This window comes from Falco punctatus (assembly GCF_963210335.1).
Source record: "Falco punctatus genome assembly, chromosome: 15".
NCBI classification, from domain to species: domain Eukaryota; kingdom Metazoa; phylum Chordata; class Aves; order Falconiformes; family Falconidae; genus Falco; species Falco punctatus.
The window spans coordinates 6,841,797-6,860,899 of record NC_137595.1 but is presented as its reverse complement, the minus strand read 5'-3'; the positions used below and the strand labels follow the sequence as shown (position 1 = coordinate 6,860,899).

General features: G+C 38.5%; 1 long non-coding RNA gene across 1 annotated transcript in view; it reads left to right on the top strand.

Moving 5' to 3' along the window:
• Positions 1-1,118: 1,118 nt before the first annotated feature.
• The window catches only part of LOC308053999, a 32,022-nt gene continuing 14,037 nt past the window's right edge, over positions 1,119-19,103 (top strand). Inside the window, exons 1-2 of the long non-coding RNA XR_013923903.1 lie at positions 1,119-1,939; positions 1,974-19,103. The exon at positions 1,974-19,103 is cut by the window's right edge and continues 14,037 nt beyond it. This is a non-coding gene — a long non-coding RNA (uncharacterized lncRNA). The remainder of the gene's footprint in view (positions 1,940-1,973) is intronic.

Sequence of the window (19,103 nt, the reverse complement as noted above, 5' to 3'; positions counted from 1 at the left end):
CAACCCCAGCCAGCAGCTCAGCCCCATGCAGCCACCTGCTCACTCCCCCCATGGTGGGATGGGGGAGAGAATTGGAAAAGTGAAAGTGAGACAAGGACAATTTAATAGGTAAAGCAAAAGCTGTGCACGCAAGCAAAGCAAAACAAGGAATTCATTCACCGCGTCCCATGGGTGGGCAGGAGTTCAGCCATTCCCAGGAAAGCAGGGCTCCGTCATATGTGACAGTTACTGGGGAGGACAAACACCATCACTCCCAATGATCCCTAGTTGATACACTGATCATGGCATCATACAGTATGGGACATCCCTTGGGTCAGCTGGGGTCAGCTGTCCCGGCTGTGTCCCCTCCCAGCTCCTTGTGCCCCCCAGCCTGCTCACAGGTGGGAGCTGAAAAGTCGTTGACTCTGTGTAAACACTGCTCAGCAGCAACTGAAACATCAGTGTGATGTCAACACTACGCTCATCCTAAATCCAAAAGACAGAACTATCTCAGCTACTAGGAAGAAAATTAACTCTATCCCAGCCAAAACCAGGTCAGCTACTTAAATTGCTCAGAGGTTTTCTCCAAAAGCCTTTTCAAATGCGGAAGACATCCATTGAAATTCTTACTTTATTTCACCAAAGATCATAAAAATATCTTCTGACTTCAGTAGAAACCAGGTTAGATGATCACTAGAGACTCACTGTTCCTCATGGGAGTACTGACAGGGAGTTAGAACGCTGTATTTTGCCCTCCCCAATAACCAAAGTCCAAATCTAGTGGCTCTCAAGAAACAATGCGCTCACTTGCTTATCCTTCAGCTACCCATGACGATGGCAATAACCTCTGCTAGCAGTTAGCTTGTAAGATGAGTATAGGGAGCCAGAATTACACAGCTTGATTCCTAGAGACATTGCAACATATCTGTTAAGTGTGACTTTGCATGCTCAAGTTCTGAACAAGATTTTTAAATACTAATTGAAAACACCTGAACAGCATTTGCTTTTCAGATTAAATAAATAAATGAATAAATAAATAAATAAAAATAAAAAAAAAAACTCACAAAAAAAATATTTCCCCCCCCAAGACCTAAGTTTGAGAAAAATCTTGCAGGTTTTTCTCTCTCTCTCTCTTTCTTTTTTTTTTTTTTTTTTTTTTTTTTTTTTAGGAAGTGGGCCACTTCCATCAAAGACCCAATCATTTCTGAGTCCCAGAACGGAAATTGATTCTGTTTCTGTCTAAGTAGATTTCAACAGCCATTGAGAGAAGATAGAAACCAATTCAGTACTCATTCTGCTTGTCTCTCTTATAGGTCTACTCTCTTTGTGCTATGTGTTTAAGGACATAACACAACTTGGCTGGGTGGTCTGGAAAGCAGCAAATAAGGAACTTAAGTTCTGGCGTAAACATGTTAGAAGCAGTTGATCTATTATGTATCCACATCAAGCAATGCCAATCAATTGTAATTCAGACACTGAATCAAGGATACACTTTGGCATCAAAGGATTCTTGAAAATAAACATATATCAACATTTAACATCTCAGAACTAATGCTTCCCCCTCCCCCCAACATATCTTTGTCAGGTTTTTCTTTAACAGCTTAGAAAGCCCACCATATCCTGGGCTGCCTCACAAGCAGCATGGCCAGCAGGTTGGGGGAGGCGATTCTCCTCCTCTATTCTGCTCCCGTGAGACCCCACCTGCAGTGCTGCATTCAGCTCTGGAGCCCCCAGCATAAGAGGGGCATGGACCTGTTGGAGCAAGTCCAGAGGAGGCCACAAAGATGATCAGGGGGCTGGAGCACCTCTCCTATGAATACAGGCTGAGAGAGTTGGGGTTGCTCAGCCTGGAGAAGAGAAGACACTGGGGACACCACGTAGCAGCCTTCCAGTACCTAAAGGGGGCTTATAAGAAAGACGGGGACAATTTTTAATAGGGCCTGTCATGACAGGACAAGGGGTAATGGTTTTAAACTAGAAGAGGGTAGACTTAGATTAGATATTAGGAAAATTTTTTTACAATGAGGGTGGTGAAACACTTGAAAAGGTTGCCCAGAGAGTTGGTAGATGTCCCATCCCTGGAAGTGTTTGAGGCCAGGTTGGATGGGGCTATGGGCAACCTGATCTAGTTGAAGATAGTCCTGGCAGTTGTAGGGGGGTTGGACTGCTCATAAAACATCAAGGCTTCAGTCAGTCATTCAAATATTGTCTGGTGTAGAGCGCAGACAAAGAAGGAGCGTGGCAGGAAGCCACAATCTGCAAAGCTGTATCATTGGCTTATCAGACAAACAGTTGTGATAACTCACCAGCACAGAGCTGATCTCCTGAGAGAACAGAAACAACAAGATGAAGGAGCTGATGTCAGTCGTGGCCCTTATGCATTCCACAAAGTTTCTGTCCACCACCACCTAGATAAAGTCAGAGAAAAAAAACAAACAAACCTATACTGGAATCATAGAAATCCCAAATTCTTGAAATCTTATTTTTCATATGCTGCTGCAAAATACCTTTTTTAGAGAACATTACCAAAAATGTAGCTGGAGAAGACTGCCAGCTAAACACATTTTTAGATCCATGTAGAATTTAGTACATTGAAAGACATCCAAAGAGTCCCTTAGCTGAAATGGAACACAACAGATGAAAAAATGATAGGTGCTAAACTATCGGGGTGAGTTTCCAGCTTTTTGCCTTTTCCAATGGGAGACTAATGCAAGAAATTAAAGACACTTCATACATGATATTCAATTAATCTGAGTGGAAACTGTAAGCAAAACAGGAGAGCAAAGTCTGCCTAATTCCAAACATTAGTACTGGCCCGGGCAGAAAGCTATTGTAACAGCCAAACTGGTATTTTCAGTTTCAAATACAGCTTTGGTTAAAAAAAAGGTAAGTTAAAAACATTTCAAACCCCCACAGAAATATTTTGAGAATGGACTGTAAAAAACTCTCCACTGTGGGCACTCTAGAAAGGTGCTTTGTGGAGGCAGCAGACAAAACCGAAGGCTGAGGAAGGAGGGAAGGTCGGCACTTTCTGTCGGTCTCAGTAGTGTCCCACGTTGCCAGTGAAGTGGCAGCATATACCTTTCCTACTGTAAGTGAATATGAAATCCTTCAGGTTTACTTACAAAAAAATGTTGGTATTATAATTGCTTAAAGAAGCAAATAAGGATAGCAATAGATTGAACTAACTGAAAATTATCCGAGACAATAGATTAAATGAAAACTTTTTGAGAAGAGACTAATTAGCAAACCTTTCCTTAGTACAGACAAGTAAACTATGTACTAGTAAAAATGTAGCAACACATAGTTATTTTTTCCCCAAAATAGCATGCTCCTTTAACACCACATCCAAAGGTAATACTTTGTGATGTGTCTCTAGAGATGTTAAAGAAAAAATTCCACGCAGGAAGGAAACAAGATCATGACTCTGTATGTGGGAAACATGTCTGTGTCAGCAGAGTATACCAGCACAGAACCTCCTTTTTATATAGAGGTGTAATACATGTTAAGCAGGATTTTAAGAATTTCCGTAGGAAGGAATTCCCTCCTGTATTTGTCCTTCCATAGCTGTCAATTCCTGCCAACATTACAAGTCCTTTCCTCAATCCCAGATGCCCTGGGTAAGGAAGATTACATTGCATGTCATGAAGGGTAAAGGTAGAGCATGAGACAACACAATTATCAGAACTTCTCATTTGACCAATCTGCAGAGGCTAGATTACCTTCAGCAGGAGGTATAATCTAAAGCAGTATGTATTCATATTGCTTGCTTATATTTTGCATTGGTATTAGAAGAAAACAGGAAAAAAAGAAAAAATCTTACTTAGCTGCAGGGATCAGGTCAGTGTAAGAGTACAATATACTTTCTTCTGAGACTGGTGGGATCAGCGATACAGACAGTGTGTTCATCGACTCCTACCTAAATCACTCTTAGCACATTCGGTATTCCTGGGGAAGTTCAGTCCAGGTGCTTCCACACTTTTTGTTATTTGAGGTTTTGCACTGATAATGGCAAGACACTGTAAAGTTGGAAATGAGAGATCAAATCAAAACTTCTGTGTTTAGGGTCTGTCCTTCTAAAAAACATAGCTGAGTATTCCCAAAAACTATTAAACACATAACAAGACATGATCAAATCCTTTGGACAATAATGTTAGGGACAAGATAGGCAGCTCTTTTTAGACAACAGTTTGAAATACACCAGTTTCATTAAAAGTGCACAAATTGTCAGTACGCCTTTTGAGATCATGACAGCCGTGACCAGTTTCATTCTGCTGTCTGCTAATGTGCAAAATGTTCCAACATTCCAGAGGCAGAGGAATCAGGAGCAAGCTTCAGGCAGCTGGTACCAAGGACTATGTGGGTAGGCAAAATCACTGCTTCCCAGGAGAAACGTATGAGCTTGAACTGCTATTAAAGTTGCCAATCCCCGTTCTACTTCTCATACTGAATCAAGGTCAGCTTTTATGCAAAAGCAGTCACATGCAAAAGTTCTGGCCAAGCAAACACCATGACTATAAAAAAGGGATGGAACCAGGCTGTTGGATGGCTATGTTTCCATTCAATCAAAACTTATGGATTGTTGTACTGGAATTCCTAGTAAAGTGGAATAACATATCTGAATTTGGTTGACCAATTAACTGGACAATCCTCCAGTCCACCTGGCAGCTGACAAACAGAAAGTTAGCCAGCAACTTGTCTTCCCAACGCCCTAGAGTCTTCTATATTGCTGGGAAAAAAATTCAAAGCATACCAGGGCAATCAACTGCTTGATTTCTACTAAAAATATCAACAGAATCTGCATACTCAAAAAAAAAACCCCAAACCAACCCCCCCCCCCCCCGTTTCTTTGAAATCTGCCTTTTCAGTTGAGAAATTCCTTCCCTGGAAACAACTCTAGAAACCCCAAATGGATTCTGTGAAATCTGCATTTTCTGTTAGAATATTGCTTCCCTAGAAACAACTTCTGTATAAGTCTCTTACTCTGTTCCATTTCCATTTCCCATGTTGGAGCACAGTAGGAAGTTATGACTGAGGATCACTGCACACATGTATTAACCTAGATATTTTGTTCCCATAAAGGAACTAAAATATATCTGGATTGATTTTTATTTTTTTTCTGAAATAGAAAAACATTTTCTAGAAATAGAAAAGATAGAAAAACACTGAATCCAACCATCCTAAACAGCACTGCAAAAGGAGCTTATTTACTAATATAGTAAGCAATAACTTTGCACCTTGTTGGGTAGGACTCCAATTTTAATTTCTCCTCTGACAAGATGAAATTATTTTCTTGGTTGATAGATAAGAACTCACAAGAAGCCTTGTACTCTTAATTAATTTTATTGTTTTCCATTAAATATCCAAAAATATGTGAAATACATGTGTTGGTATAACCTTGCAACAACTCCAGCTGTAATTGGTCTCCTATATTCTCCAAAAAATATAATAATGTCAAACCCATGATCAACAGGAAATGAGTAAGTTCACACCTCGGCTTCAAAATCAAAAGGCTTGAAGATTCTTCAAAAAAATCCAAGATTCTCCAGCCGTTTCAGCATAAAGGTTACCTCACATCTTTTCCTAGGTTTTCATAATAAACTGTGCAAGTAAAGGTAGTGACTTTCTCTGTACCTTGTAGTCATTTTCATCTACAGTATTGTAACGCTTTTCCTGCTTCTTTATTGTAACTATTAATAGATCTGTGCAAAAGATCACTTGTAGTTCCCCCATACAGAAAGATATTTTATTGAATTAATGAAATTATGGTTCTTTGTTTTGGAATACTTGTAGTAATTCGACTTAATATAAGAATTCTTACAGCCAATCAGAGGTGTGAAAGGCATCTTATAATTAAGACCTATATAACACCACACTGTCTGTACTTTTCTGTTGCTCACTCATATATCAACAGATTATATAGGCTACTTAGCAGTTTGTGTTGTGAACACTTTATTGCAAGAAAATTAGACAGAAATACCTGGCATTCCTTATCAAGAAAATTTTATTTTCAAGCATATGGCTCTATCATCAAATTTAGCGATTGATCCAGGATAGTAGCTCTGCTATTACCACCAAATAGAACCTTTATCAGTAAATGTCAAGGGCAGTCACTGACAAATTCTTGCTGTTTTTTAATTGTAATCTGCATGAAGCTTTTAAAATTATACCTGTTGATAAGGTGATCTTTGACTTAGCAAAATGTCCAGCAGCTTTGTATTCTGAAGGCTCAAAACGGAGGGCACGATGACATGGGCAGCAGTAAATTGCCATTTTGTAGTGGTATCCATTGTCTAAAAAGCAGTTATCATAGCCATTTAATGTTTAGTCACTGCAGGACTAGTATCTCTCCTTTTATAGATTACTATTTCAGCTTTGGGGAGAAACTTGGGGTGCATTCCATCTATGTCGAGTTATGTGGAAAGAGGTAGATATGATTAAGGATGCTTTAAAGGCATTGGTAAGTTTATGTGCCAGCAGTCACGTCTATACTAATTTCTGATAATGTATGGACTAGCTTGAGCAGTGTGAAACCAAATATTTAAACTCTGCACTAATATTTATAGACAAAATGTCATTTTTTATAAATATTGATTCCATTCCACCTATTTTTATACATAGCATAAGTACCCAAAATGCATACAATTCCCAGAGCTATGTTCTGCTGTGTAGGTATCAAAATAGAAATGCTTTTCTTAGATCTTCAGTTGCTGCTGACTGTGAATACTTTAAACTACAGTGAAGGATACAGACATAAGTTCCAAAATAAGCTTTCAGTTTCTTCCTTCCAAAAATCTGTGACTTTTAAAACACAGGTGAGAGTTCTGCTCCTCAGTAGACAGTAATATCGGCTTGTGATGTACAAAGACGCAAGCTGTGTAATGAAGCATCTAGTTAACAATCTCTAGATACTGTCGATTTCATAAAAGGTTACTCAGAAATGGTAAATCACAGGTTTATGCTAGAATGGATCGATAAAAATCCACAAACTTTTCTACATCTTTTAATAAAGAAACAAATACTTTGGAACAAAACCTCCCAAAAAAACAATAAAACTGTATCCTTGGTTTTCTATAGAACATAATAATAGCTCTTTCTTCACAAAGGTATAGTGTTTACTAAGAAATCTGCTCCTAGGGTAAGCTATTATTACTTCAGCAGTCTCCAGGCTCCAAAAGGAATGAAAACAGTTTCAAAAATTCAGGATGTTCATGAAATGGAGAAATGGATGATGAATTTGTGCTACTTACTGCCCCTTGTCAATTGTTTGCTTTTCATCTTAAACTGAAAAGACTGCACAGACCATCCACTTGGAAACAGGGCCAGGCTGAGGACGAGGTAAAAGAGGAGGCTGCCCAACCTAGCAGGAAATAAATAATGGCAAAAGAAGCAAATCTGGTAGCGTGGAACATCTATTATTCACCCGCAGTAATTTGTTGCCTGGCAAGAGCTGTTGAATCCATTCTGAGAGTATTTTACAGTGAGTTAAGAAGTTTATAAAGGAAAATCAGTAAAAATATTCTTTCCTGTTCTAGAAATAAGCTAAACTCATCACTGGAAAGCTGTCATTTTTGATAACCTGACCAGAGTTAAACCAATGGTCAGCATCATGCTAACAGCTGGAGATGGGAATGCTGAAATTTATGGCGAAGGTTGGCTTCACTCTCAGTCTGCGCAGGAGAAGCAGCAGAAGAAATGAAAGGGAGAGGTTCTGGTTCACTGTGGGTGACCTGCGGTTTGGTAAAAGGTCTCACAACAAGGGAGCGGAAGAGCCCAGATAAGGTCTGAAATGATCACCAGACAGGCTCTCCAGCGTACCAAACCCGCTGCTGTTGTGGCAGTGGCTGAGAATAGAAACACACAAGCTGGTTGTATCATCAGCATTTTGCTATGGCCTAAATTTGTCCTAAGTAAAATTAATCTCACAGGACCATGGGTAGGACACAATTTCTTTTTTAGCTGATCAGCATATATAGCATAAAAACATGCAACTTGTTCCATTAACAACAGAAGTACAGGAAAAATGCTCAAACGTTCAGTAGATCGATATCTGGTTTTGTGCCAGCTTTCTAAAATTTGGCTTCAAATGGAAGATTTTCCTAACAAATGGGATTCATGGGCTGGTTGCTATGCTGGGAATCCAGACAGAATTTCTCCTTCATCCAGCGAAGCAGAAAGAAGCAAACCAATCTCAATATTTGTTTTCTTTTTTCCCTTTTCTGTGCCATAGGACTAAGATTAGCACAAACGTTCATGATAAAAACCTAAGTTTATTAATTTTGAGAGTGACGTGATGGTAACTAAATTTAAAAGTTTTGTTCATAAACACAGACTTGTCAAGTAAAGAAACCAATCTTTTAAAAGAAGAAATTAATCACTTAGAATTGTAGTGTCTAATAAAATTAAGTCATTTCACTATTACTCTGACGACTTATTATGAGCTAAAATTTATACTATATTACAAATCCTCCTAAACGTAATAAATCTGACATTGAAAAAAATTAATACAGTATCTAATTACATTTAATTTTATTAAATTAGAATGGACTTTTCCTGTAATCTCATTTAATTCAAGACATTTGTAAATCAGCAAAATTACTAACAATGTCTAACCACCCCCCACATATAAAGTTACAGACTATCAACCGTCTACCTTCCTCTCCACTATGGAAGAGAAGAGAATGGAAATCTCTTATTCTGGGCCAAATCCTGCCACAGGCAGCCACTTTCTGTGCCTTGCTGACCTGCATCTGTGTCACTCAGATCTGGGGTTTTAAAGGTGGAGAGGAAATAGGGCACAGGGAGGGCAGAGTATTTCTATAACTCACTATTTCTCTGAAAACGTATGGGAATCCCGCTGCTATTTCTATGCAAATAAGAGACTCTCACTGCTTGTCTCATCACATCTACCCTAGAAGAATTCCCAGTTCACACTAGTAAAACCTTTACCTTTTCAGGAAAGGAGCTTCGTTCTGGTGCAAGTCTGAATCAGGTATTCTGTCCTTTGCTGATATTGCTGATCTTAATACACGTGGGATGGGACGGTCGTGCTTTATATTGCCCTGCCAAGGAGTTAAATCTTCAATCTGATGGAGCGCCACCGCAGAAAATCTACTTTAACTCCTCTTGTGTGTTTTTCATAAGGCGCAGTTTAACCCAGCTGAACCCCCAGGTGCTCCAACTCAACACTTTCAACAGGAAGAACTTTTTAGAATGCTGCTTTTCTCATTTTGCCGCAAAGCTGATTTTGTAAATTCTCTGGTGATTATTCTGAAAACAGATTCCTCCGAAGAGTTTTGATGCTTCCTTCTTGAAGTGTTTTGCTAATCATGCCTTTAAACTTCCCTTACTGAAGAGAAGACACTCAGCCAGTCAAAGAAACGTACCTTCTTACCTTGCTCCCCATTTTTGCATAGGCACCATAAAGTAGGATGGAGTGGTAATTAGCTCCCATTGCTGACTACCATGCAATCTTTTCAACTACCAACCCCTCATCCCTCTGGGAGGTCTGGGGTTTTTGGTTTGTCTGGTGTGAGAAGCTGAGTTACACAGCTGGCGTATCTCCAGAGCAATCGGAGCAAAGCTCTCTTCCCTTCCCTTCCCTTTCTTCCCATCTTTGTGTGCTGCGGAGCTGGCTTTGAAAATCCCATCACAAACCAGTAATTAAAAGAAACCCACATCTAGTTTTGAGGAAGAACAGCCACCAGTTTTATAGAGTACATATAAAAATCTGTTCAACACAGCAAAAGTTTAGGCAGATTTTTTAAATTAACAGCAGTATTAAGGCTCTCTTAAAGATTTATTCACTTCAATGACTCAGTCTCTCATGGTTTTTTTCTTTTTTTTTTTCTTTTTTTTTTTTTCTTTTTTTCTGTGCCACAATAAATCAGGCTGTGAAATAAGCTTGGTTTAAGGAGCAAAAACATTATGATTTCACATTTAACAGCATAAAAATTGCCTTATGTTCAAATTCATGCTTCTCAGTAAGGTTCCCAGATACTTTCTACAGAGTAGCAGTTTATTATCAGAACAGAAAAATGCTTCCTATGGGCAAACTAAGGCTTGCCATCACGAGCTGAGATGAGTACGTATTGACCAGACATCAGAACCTGAAGACATTTTGGGCTTGTATTTGGTATTTACTAAATGAAATTTGTGGCAAGCAGCTGAGATAATATGTAAATTATTTTACACAATTTTGTTTGGTGATTATTAGAACTTTCCAACTTGAACTTACGTGCATGCCACCTCCAGCAAACCAAAATCTTAACGTACTTACACACACACACACACAAAAAGGTCAATACTATTGCACAAGCTAGGAAGTTTATCATCTGCACAAAATTAAGTTCTAAATGTATTAATGAGATTGTATCGCACAGTAGTCAAGTTCAATGGAAAAACGGAAAAAATCCAGTTAATATTTACTTTGGGTTAGAACTGAATTCAATGGCAGTTTTGTATTTTTAATAGATGGATGGAAATCTAAGAAAAATCTGAAAATGTTAGTAATGTTGAGCTACTAAAAGATTCCCATATTAATATTCATATTCAAATAGATTACAGATCAGAAAAAAAAAAGATAAAAAACCTGAAGCAAACAGAAAGATGGATGAACCAAGAAACCCTGAAAATTAAATATTTCAACATTATTGACATGAAATCTGGCAATAATTTCAACTAAAAGTATAAATATCTACAACATTTATTATAGCTTGGTTTAGTTATCAAAGTGGACATTCCTGTTTTCAAGGAAATTTTTTTTGTAAAGGATATTTTTTTTTTTTGAGAAAGATTTTAACAGTCCTATGCATAAGATTTATAGTTCTGTCAATATATTTGTGATTACAGCTGTGATATATGTATATAAAATTCTGAATTTATCATATTTGAGTCAATGAGTGAATTTTATTTAACGAACTGAAGTAATTAAAAATCTAATTCCATCTCAAGGTGCCCTCCTTTGGATAGCATTCCTATAGTGACTATTTAATGTGATTTCAGTCTTGTTATGTCATAACTGGTTTATAAGAATGGCTTCAAAACATTTTGCTTCATTGTTACAGCTTCATAAAGAAAAAGAAAGCTAAAACACATCAATTAATGAATGCTGAGTAGAAAGCTTATTCTTTGTAATCTTTAAGACAAAAGGAAAAACTCAGATGGCATATTCAAGGAACACATACCCCTTCCACACTTAGGAAATCTTACCAGAAAACACGGATCATATCTTCCTGCCCATTAAAAACAACATCCCATTTCCACAGGATTCAAAAGCAGCGGAATAATTTATTCACAAGGGAAGCTAGATATAAAGCTTGTGTTAAAATATATTAATTAAAAATTGCATTCTGGAAGTAAAGCCTTCAAAACCTGCAGCTGTGCTTGGAAGAAACATAGCAATGAATGAGGACTACAAACCTTTTAGAAATCTCACTGCTCTGGAAGTCTGAAGATACCAGAGTGAGCATTCATAAGACATTTGCTCCTTTACGTCAAGACACAATGATGAGCATTTCTTTTAACACCTTCCTACATGGATATTTGAGCATCCAGGAATTTAAAAACAGATGGGAAGGGGGAGATGCAAAAGTCTTAATGTGACCAAAATAGTAATTTTTCTTAAGAGTTTCAAGAGTCCTGAACAATCACTCATCAGGTCTGACCTAATGGGCTCGAAATGATACCTAGCGCTAGGCTGGGAAGCAAACATATTTTTGGCTACATATTGTAATACACAGAGAGTAGCTAGGATGCTTTAGGGGGAAAAATTACTGGCAGAATGAGTCTGCATGTTAGGTTTTATTTATTTTGAATGTAACCTTTATATATTGCAAACCCTTCTGTAGATGGCAAGCTGCATACTTAAGACATTTCTTTTACTTGAAGAAAAAAAATGTTAAACTACATACCACTGATTTCTTTGATTTATTGGTAATAATGCTCTAGCAGTAAAGAATGTGTGTGAAGAATGCACCGCTTCTCACATCTCATAATCTTTCACAGTACTTAAATATTGTTTAAACACAAGCAAATAAAAAGAACATTTAACATGAAAACAATTACTAAACTGATAAACAGGATTCAGTAACTGAAGAATATTTTATCTATTCTTTTTATTTGTTCATTTTACCAACTACATCAAGATAGCATATGATCATCTTCAGTGGGGTAGGAGTGGGAAAATGCAGCATAAGTTCACAGGAGTGAAAATGATTAGCATGCACATGCTATCTCTGCCTCCTGTATTGCCGTCACTATATATACACTGTATACCTTTAAGCTGCATGCTTGCATTTATTTAGTGCTGCATATGCAAATGCAAAAGTGACTGTTCCTAAAGTTCATCATCTGGAACGTCCAAGCTCATTGATGCTGACTACAGAAGAAAGGCATCAGAAAGAATTAGGCAAGGACAGTATCCAGCTTTGTATCACCATTCTATCAGAGAGATTAGGATAAAATCAGAAAGCTGTTTCTTAGATTAAAGCTGCAGTGTCCCAGGCATTCTCTGCTGTATACAAAAAGCAGTACTGGCCTGGATGGTTGGCCGCACAGTCAGTGTACAAACAACAAAGTAGCTGTCCGTTATTCTCAAATACAGAAACTGCAACAGGCTCGCTGTTGCCAAGCCTCATTATAATCAAGACAAGCTTTTACAAGACAGGAAGATACAGCCGCTCCCTGATAGCTTTGCAAACTTTTCTTCTAAATCTTACGGAACTGCACGCACTGAACCATTTCTCTCCAGCTCTTCTGAAAACTATGGCATAGAGTGATACCCTTCTTCACCGATCATCACCAGGAGGGAGAAGTGAGCATGGGTTGTACAATAAGACCACCAGAAGGATTCAGCCCACCAAACTAGACGCTCTTACTGGCACTTTTTTTCCCACTTGGAATACGACAGAAACATTACACTAACCAGAACTTTTTATTTAGCTCTGACTTTGCTGATGGCCAAAGCCGTAGGCGCAATAGCTTGACACATCCCCCACGACTGCTCAAGCAGCCTGTTCAGAAATGCCTGCACGTAGCTTCAACGCCGCATACACAGCCTGTACAAACAGAGAAAAGAACCATCACAACGGGGCGCATCTCACTGTGTCCTCTCAACTGTAATGACACCCCTTTAAGAAAATGACATCAGTGTCCATCTTTAAAGTACCAGTCCCTAGCTTGAACTTTATTTTGATTGGTTTAAATCCCAAAGGTTTAAACCAAATCCTGTACTTTTGCAAAAACAAAGTGATGCTAGTTTGCTGCATAAAACACAGATATTGCTGATCTGCACAGTGATCCTGAAATCATGCTTTTTAATTCTTGTTCAAAAACTAGTGTGATCTTGAAACAGCTGTTTCATTGAGTCCCATAGGTATCTGCACTTTATTTTCACAGAAATAATTCCATATATATAGTGTCCATATGTTCCTTTTCTTTCAAAGGCTTATTGGAAATTAAGTAAATAAACAAAAAATCCTACGTCAAACTGCAAGGTGTAGGCTCCCCTTTGCTTCTATACAGATGCTAGAAAGCCTTTGGTGAGGACCAGGACAGAGTCCCACAGCGGTATAGAGGTGGCAACTGGGACTGAAAATCCCTCGGTTTACTGCTGACCTGTGGTCTTAAAGCCAACAGAGTTTATCTGTGTTTAGAGCCTGGCACATGCGCAAGCGCCCTGCAATAGTGGGGCCCTCATGTGGGAATTCAGATTTTCAATGTGTTTTCAGATGAGCAGTGAAAAAGTAGAAGTGGATCGAAGTAAGACTTTTACCACATTCACATCTGCATTAGAAAAACAACAATAGCTTCAAGACTGTGAACAACAAGCACTTGAAGAAATGGGGTCAGGAATCTTATCATTCCAAGTTAAAGATCACATCTATTTTTCACCAGTACATTGCCACACAAATTGCAAGATACTCTTTATTTCATTCTTAGGAAAGTATAAAAGAAGCTCCTACCAATTCTCCCCAGTTCAAGTTTCAGCTCCTACAGTATTTGATTTCATTCCTTCTATTGCTTTTCTTACAATTTTTGCTTGATATGATTCTTATATTTGTGCCTTGTCAGAATACCATAAAAAAAATCTGCTCGATTTATGATGTGGGCAAAAAAACTTTGATGTCTCTGCTGTTCAATTCTAACTTAATTTGTAAGCGATAAGTTAGGAGCTTTAATCTCAGTGCCCATATGTCTCATCTCAAACCCAGATCGCGCTTTGGCATGAGTGGCAGGCTCTGCTTAGCAAAGCTCTAGGTTGACATATTGGAATGGGTTTGGGAGATGCTCCTGGGGAAAGCTTATTCATCTTTTATCGCTGGTGGAAATATTCATACCTCAGACATCTCATATGGAAAACCAGCATTTTCAAATCAAAGGAATCTTATGGACAACTATGAAATCAGCTTTTTCTTAAGAGTCAGTGATCTACGTGTAAGGATTGTTTTTACCTGAGCCAGTGTTCTAAATGATAGGGACAGCTTCCATCTGGCAGTTTCTGGTCCCGTAGGTATGAAAACAGAATAGACAGGCAAGAACGGTGCAGGCTGCAGACTTCAATGTAATTATTAGTTTAATAAAATCTTTTTTTCCCCCTACTAAATATGTTCCTGTTTATACTCAAGACTTTTGCAGGCAGTAAAACACTATGTACAGTACATAGCTACTCAAATGCCATGTTTGAGTATTTATGTTCCAAAGCTGGGTGTAAATATTATCTCCAAAATTTAGATGAAAAGAAAACTAAACCCTAAACCACATAATCCAATTCCTAACAACATAAGAGTAATAGAAAGACCAGTGTTTTTTCATTTATGCGGTGGGTATCATTACTGAATAAAATTAACCTGTGCCTATGCAGTCTATTTTATTTTTTGCGTATCATTTTTGATATCATGTTTGATAGGACCTGCTGCACAGAATAGCCTTCAAGAGGTACAAATCCTTTCACCCAGTGCATTTACTTGTTTAATCACACTGAAACCTCCTACTGGGACTCAATGCTATGCTGTTTCCTCATCACATACAGTTTTAGACCAAATCCTGTGTTTTCTCCTCACAAACAAATGGAATGCATTGCAGTGCATCCTAAATCCCAAAGTTTCCACCACGATCTTCTTCAGTTTCAAAAGCCAAGTATGGCCAGCTAGCTATCACATCTTAACTCTGCCACAGCCAACTCGTACTAACCCAGCCGTTGGCTAAGGCTGGGGTGACAACAGACAGCTTGTCTGCTGTTCTCTGAACAGCATCTTACACCAGAACGGAAATATTTTGCACCCAGAAATGTCACCTTAAAGTTTTGTGAGGACTCTAAAGTCACTACTTGCAATCACATAATAAAGAAATGCATTCCAACTGCCAGAAGTAGATAGAGAACCTTTCTTAAGGGTTGTTTCCCCCCACCCAGCTGCATCCTAACACCTTTATAAGGAATGGAAAAGCTGTTATGAGTAAAATATTACAAAATTTATGGCCATAGCATTAGAAATCTGATGCATGGCTGCATGGTTAGGAAGGCTGTATCATTAGCCCATTTCAGTGCATAAAACCTTGCCAGCGGTCTTTGTTTCCTTCGTTAGGTGGTTAAAAGAACTGTTCTTTAATTCTAGTTTGTCTGACAGGAGGGTTTAAAGGCAGGACAGCTGGAATGGGAGACATTAGAAGATCTGATCTGATGGATCTAGGTAAACTAGAATGTGACAAAACGAAATGCCTTTACAGTTGAACAGAAATGTATTTTAGCAGAAGTTTCTTCTCTGTCTTTTCTACAAATAATGAAGCAATGTAGTCGAAAAGTTATGAATATTTAAAAAAGAACACACGTGTTGTAGCCGTACGATTACTGGGTCAGGCTGTTAGGCTGTTCCCTGACGGCGAGGTGGTACCCGAGCCACGCAGCGCTCCTGTAGGCTGTGTAACCCTGCAGGCACAGCTAATCGCAGAAAGGAAGAGGTCTTCATAGTCTATTCTGTATGACTGCCACCATTTAAATGACGACAGCTTTGATTTGCTCTGATATGTGCTGGGATTGAAAGTGGGGCCAAGAGATTCGTACAATATTGTAGATTCCAATTTTGACCTTCGCTCTAGTCCTGTGACACAGCTCAGCATTTCATACTGCCTTGCAGAGAATTTTATTCTTTTGTTTGTTTTTACCCTCTCCTTCTACAAACCTCCAGTTGAATGAAATCTGATGTTGCCTCTGTGTTTCCTTAAACCTCATAAGAAACTGTGTCCAACCAATGCAGCGCTTTCAGGAATTCTGTTCTGCCAGCTGCTCAGCTCCACTGCAGAGGCACTTGCAGATGAGATTTTTCCCTGCTTCTCACATGAGCTCAGCTGTACGGAAGGAGATGGGTTAGAGTTATTCCCATGGAACACGAAGCAGTGTCTGGCCAGAAGAAGCTGACTGGGTGGATAATGATCGTCTCTGATATTTCTTCGTCATTCCTGGAGAGCACAGCTATCAATCCGTGCCTAATCTAGACAATATATTTCTAACATAAAGTCCCCGTATAGCGGGAAATGACAACTGTGAAAGCTGATTTATCCAAGCTGCTCTGCTAGTTCCTATTCCATGACAGAATAGCTAGTACGCTGACAGACAGACAGCTTAAGGCTGAGCTCTCACTTGATCTCATTATGTGCCAATTGATGCAAGTTAGCAACCAAAGTAGTAAATTGTCATGTAGACAAACAAAACTTTTGCAACAGCTAATAGAAACAGTTAGAAATAAAAGCAACTAAACTTTCATTCTTTTGTATTCTTTAAAAGCAGCGCAGAAGTTAACCAGTGATACTATAGCTTCCCCTGGAATGATTTAAATCAAAGCTGCTACACCAGAGAGATATCTCAAAGAACAGCACTTTACTACTTTTCATGTACGTTTAAACTGAAAATTATTTGTGATTGATTAGACCCAGTTATATTTAGGTCAAAAAGTTAAATATAGATGTCACCACTTGCCTGAGAAGTGCTTTGGAGTGACATTTATTCCTGATTCTTGTGTAAAAACCCAACATGATCTGTCTCCATTCCATTCTAGACAAAGCAAAGCAGAACCAGACGTTTGTGGGGAAGTATCAGCAGTAATACTATAGACTGTCAAAGTCTGTGGGATGATTTCACAGAAGCAGTGCTGTCTTCATTCATAAGATAGTCAGTTCTATCTGAAATTTGTAATCTCATAGAAGCAGGAAAAGTAGAAGAGCTTTCTATGTGAATAATATGGGAGTTTGCCTATATTTTTAAGCCTTCTTAACATGACACAATATTCTACAAAAATGGTTGGTTTCAGATAGAGGCTATTCTGCAGGACCGAATTAACAATGGTAAGTAAAAACATAAGAAACCAAAGTAGTGTTAAATCTGGAAAACAAATATAATATTTACTATTTTACTTTTACTGTTACATTTCATTGACTTTGAAAGTTGATCCCCTTTCCTGGCTTCATTTTGACACTTCATTAGCCAGTGGGTCATCACCTTCTGCTCCACTGAGTAGTGGTTATTTTTCATGCCAACACATATAAAGAATTCAGACCTGATTTGTATTGCAGGTAATAAATGGTAATTATCTGTACCTTTTTTCTGATGTGAATCACTGTCTCTGAATTGGAGGAACTAAATCTTTGTAACTTTGATGACAGTGGATTAAAGTATGACCAGTCTTTCTCTGGTATACTTACTGGGGCAAAGGCTTAGAGGTCATGCATTCAATTTTGTATAATTACTGTCAGTTTAATGATGAAGATGAAAGAAGATAGTATGTACTTAATCAAGCAGATAAGCATATGAAGCTTTTGCATTAAAGATTTAATGGAACAATAGACACAGAACTGGAAAATGGACAGTGGGCAAAACATGTCACTTCTGTGATGGCTCATGCTTTCCTCAATGGTCAGGACAAACAGTACATTCCTTCTCCTTTCTCCTCCATCCTTTTTCTAAAGACATTATAGTGAAAATCAGGGGAATAGAAGGCCAAGAGTAACTTTAGGAAATGTTAAATTTCACATTTGTTCCTATAGAAGACAACCATGAAAGGTGCCAGAGTAGATGCCTTAAGGTCTGAAATTTTCTATAGAACAGAGACAACAATGACACAATGGCATAAGCTTTGCCTTCCCTGACTGTAATCACCAGTATCAATGAAACCTGCTGTAGTTCATGTATTTAAAACTCGCAGCTTCATTCTTCATAATGCTGGTGATCACTGTGGTGTCTACTGTGCAAAAAATTCTGCCTTTCCTCATACCTGAAAGGACCACACACTTAGGCCTGCCTCTTACTGGGCTGAGAGGCTCAGCACCGGTGTCTCATCTAAACACATTCGGCTCTCTGTCCCTCCTACGCAATGTGTCCCAGGGGCTTTTCCTGGCCATACTTTACATGCATTATCATGCTCTGCGGGAAACACAGCAAGCAGAGCAGCTTGCCAGAGTAAAAGCAGTTGGCTAGGGCTTCTTGTAATACAGCCGTTTATCAGGTGAAAGGATGGTCTGTACATTTTACAAAGAGGTTAAAACAAAACAAAAAAAAAAAAAACAAAAAACAAACAAACAAACAAAAAAAAGGGTTGAATAAGCAGAGTGCAGAAAAGGTGCTGAATTAAGTCAAGTTTCCATGGAGTAGGAAACATGAGCATGACCCTAGAGTACTACAGAGGAATGCTAACACAAAACTAGGATAATGCTACCACCTGCTTCTGGGAAGATTATTTCCACCACGCAGGAAAATGGTAGGGCTACAAAGTTATTATATGAAAGGCGACAGCAGGAAGCAGAAAGACATCTTTCTTTAGATGTATATTAAGAGAAAATAGTGATGATTATTGAGACATATAAGATGCTTATTCAACACCAGCTAGGAGTCTGATCTAAGACACACAACCTCATACCAGTGTTAGACCTCTAAACTGTCAAGGAATTTAAGTTTTAATATACATCCTCCTCTTCATCCTTTCCTGTTGATTAACACGGGTGATGTCCTTTCTTTTTGTCGACTACTGTAAATTGCACTTCCTAATTCCCTTCATGGCACAGGAGTGTAGGTACTTACCTCAGAGCTGTTGATCTTGCATCTTCGAGTTACAACACACCAAGACAGTCTGTGTATC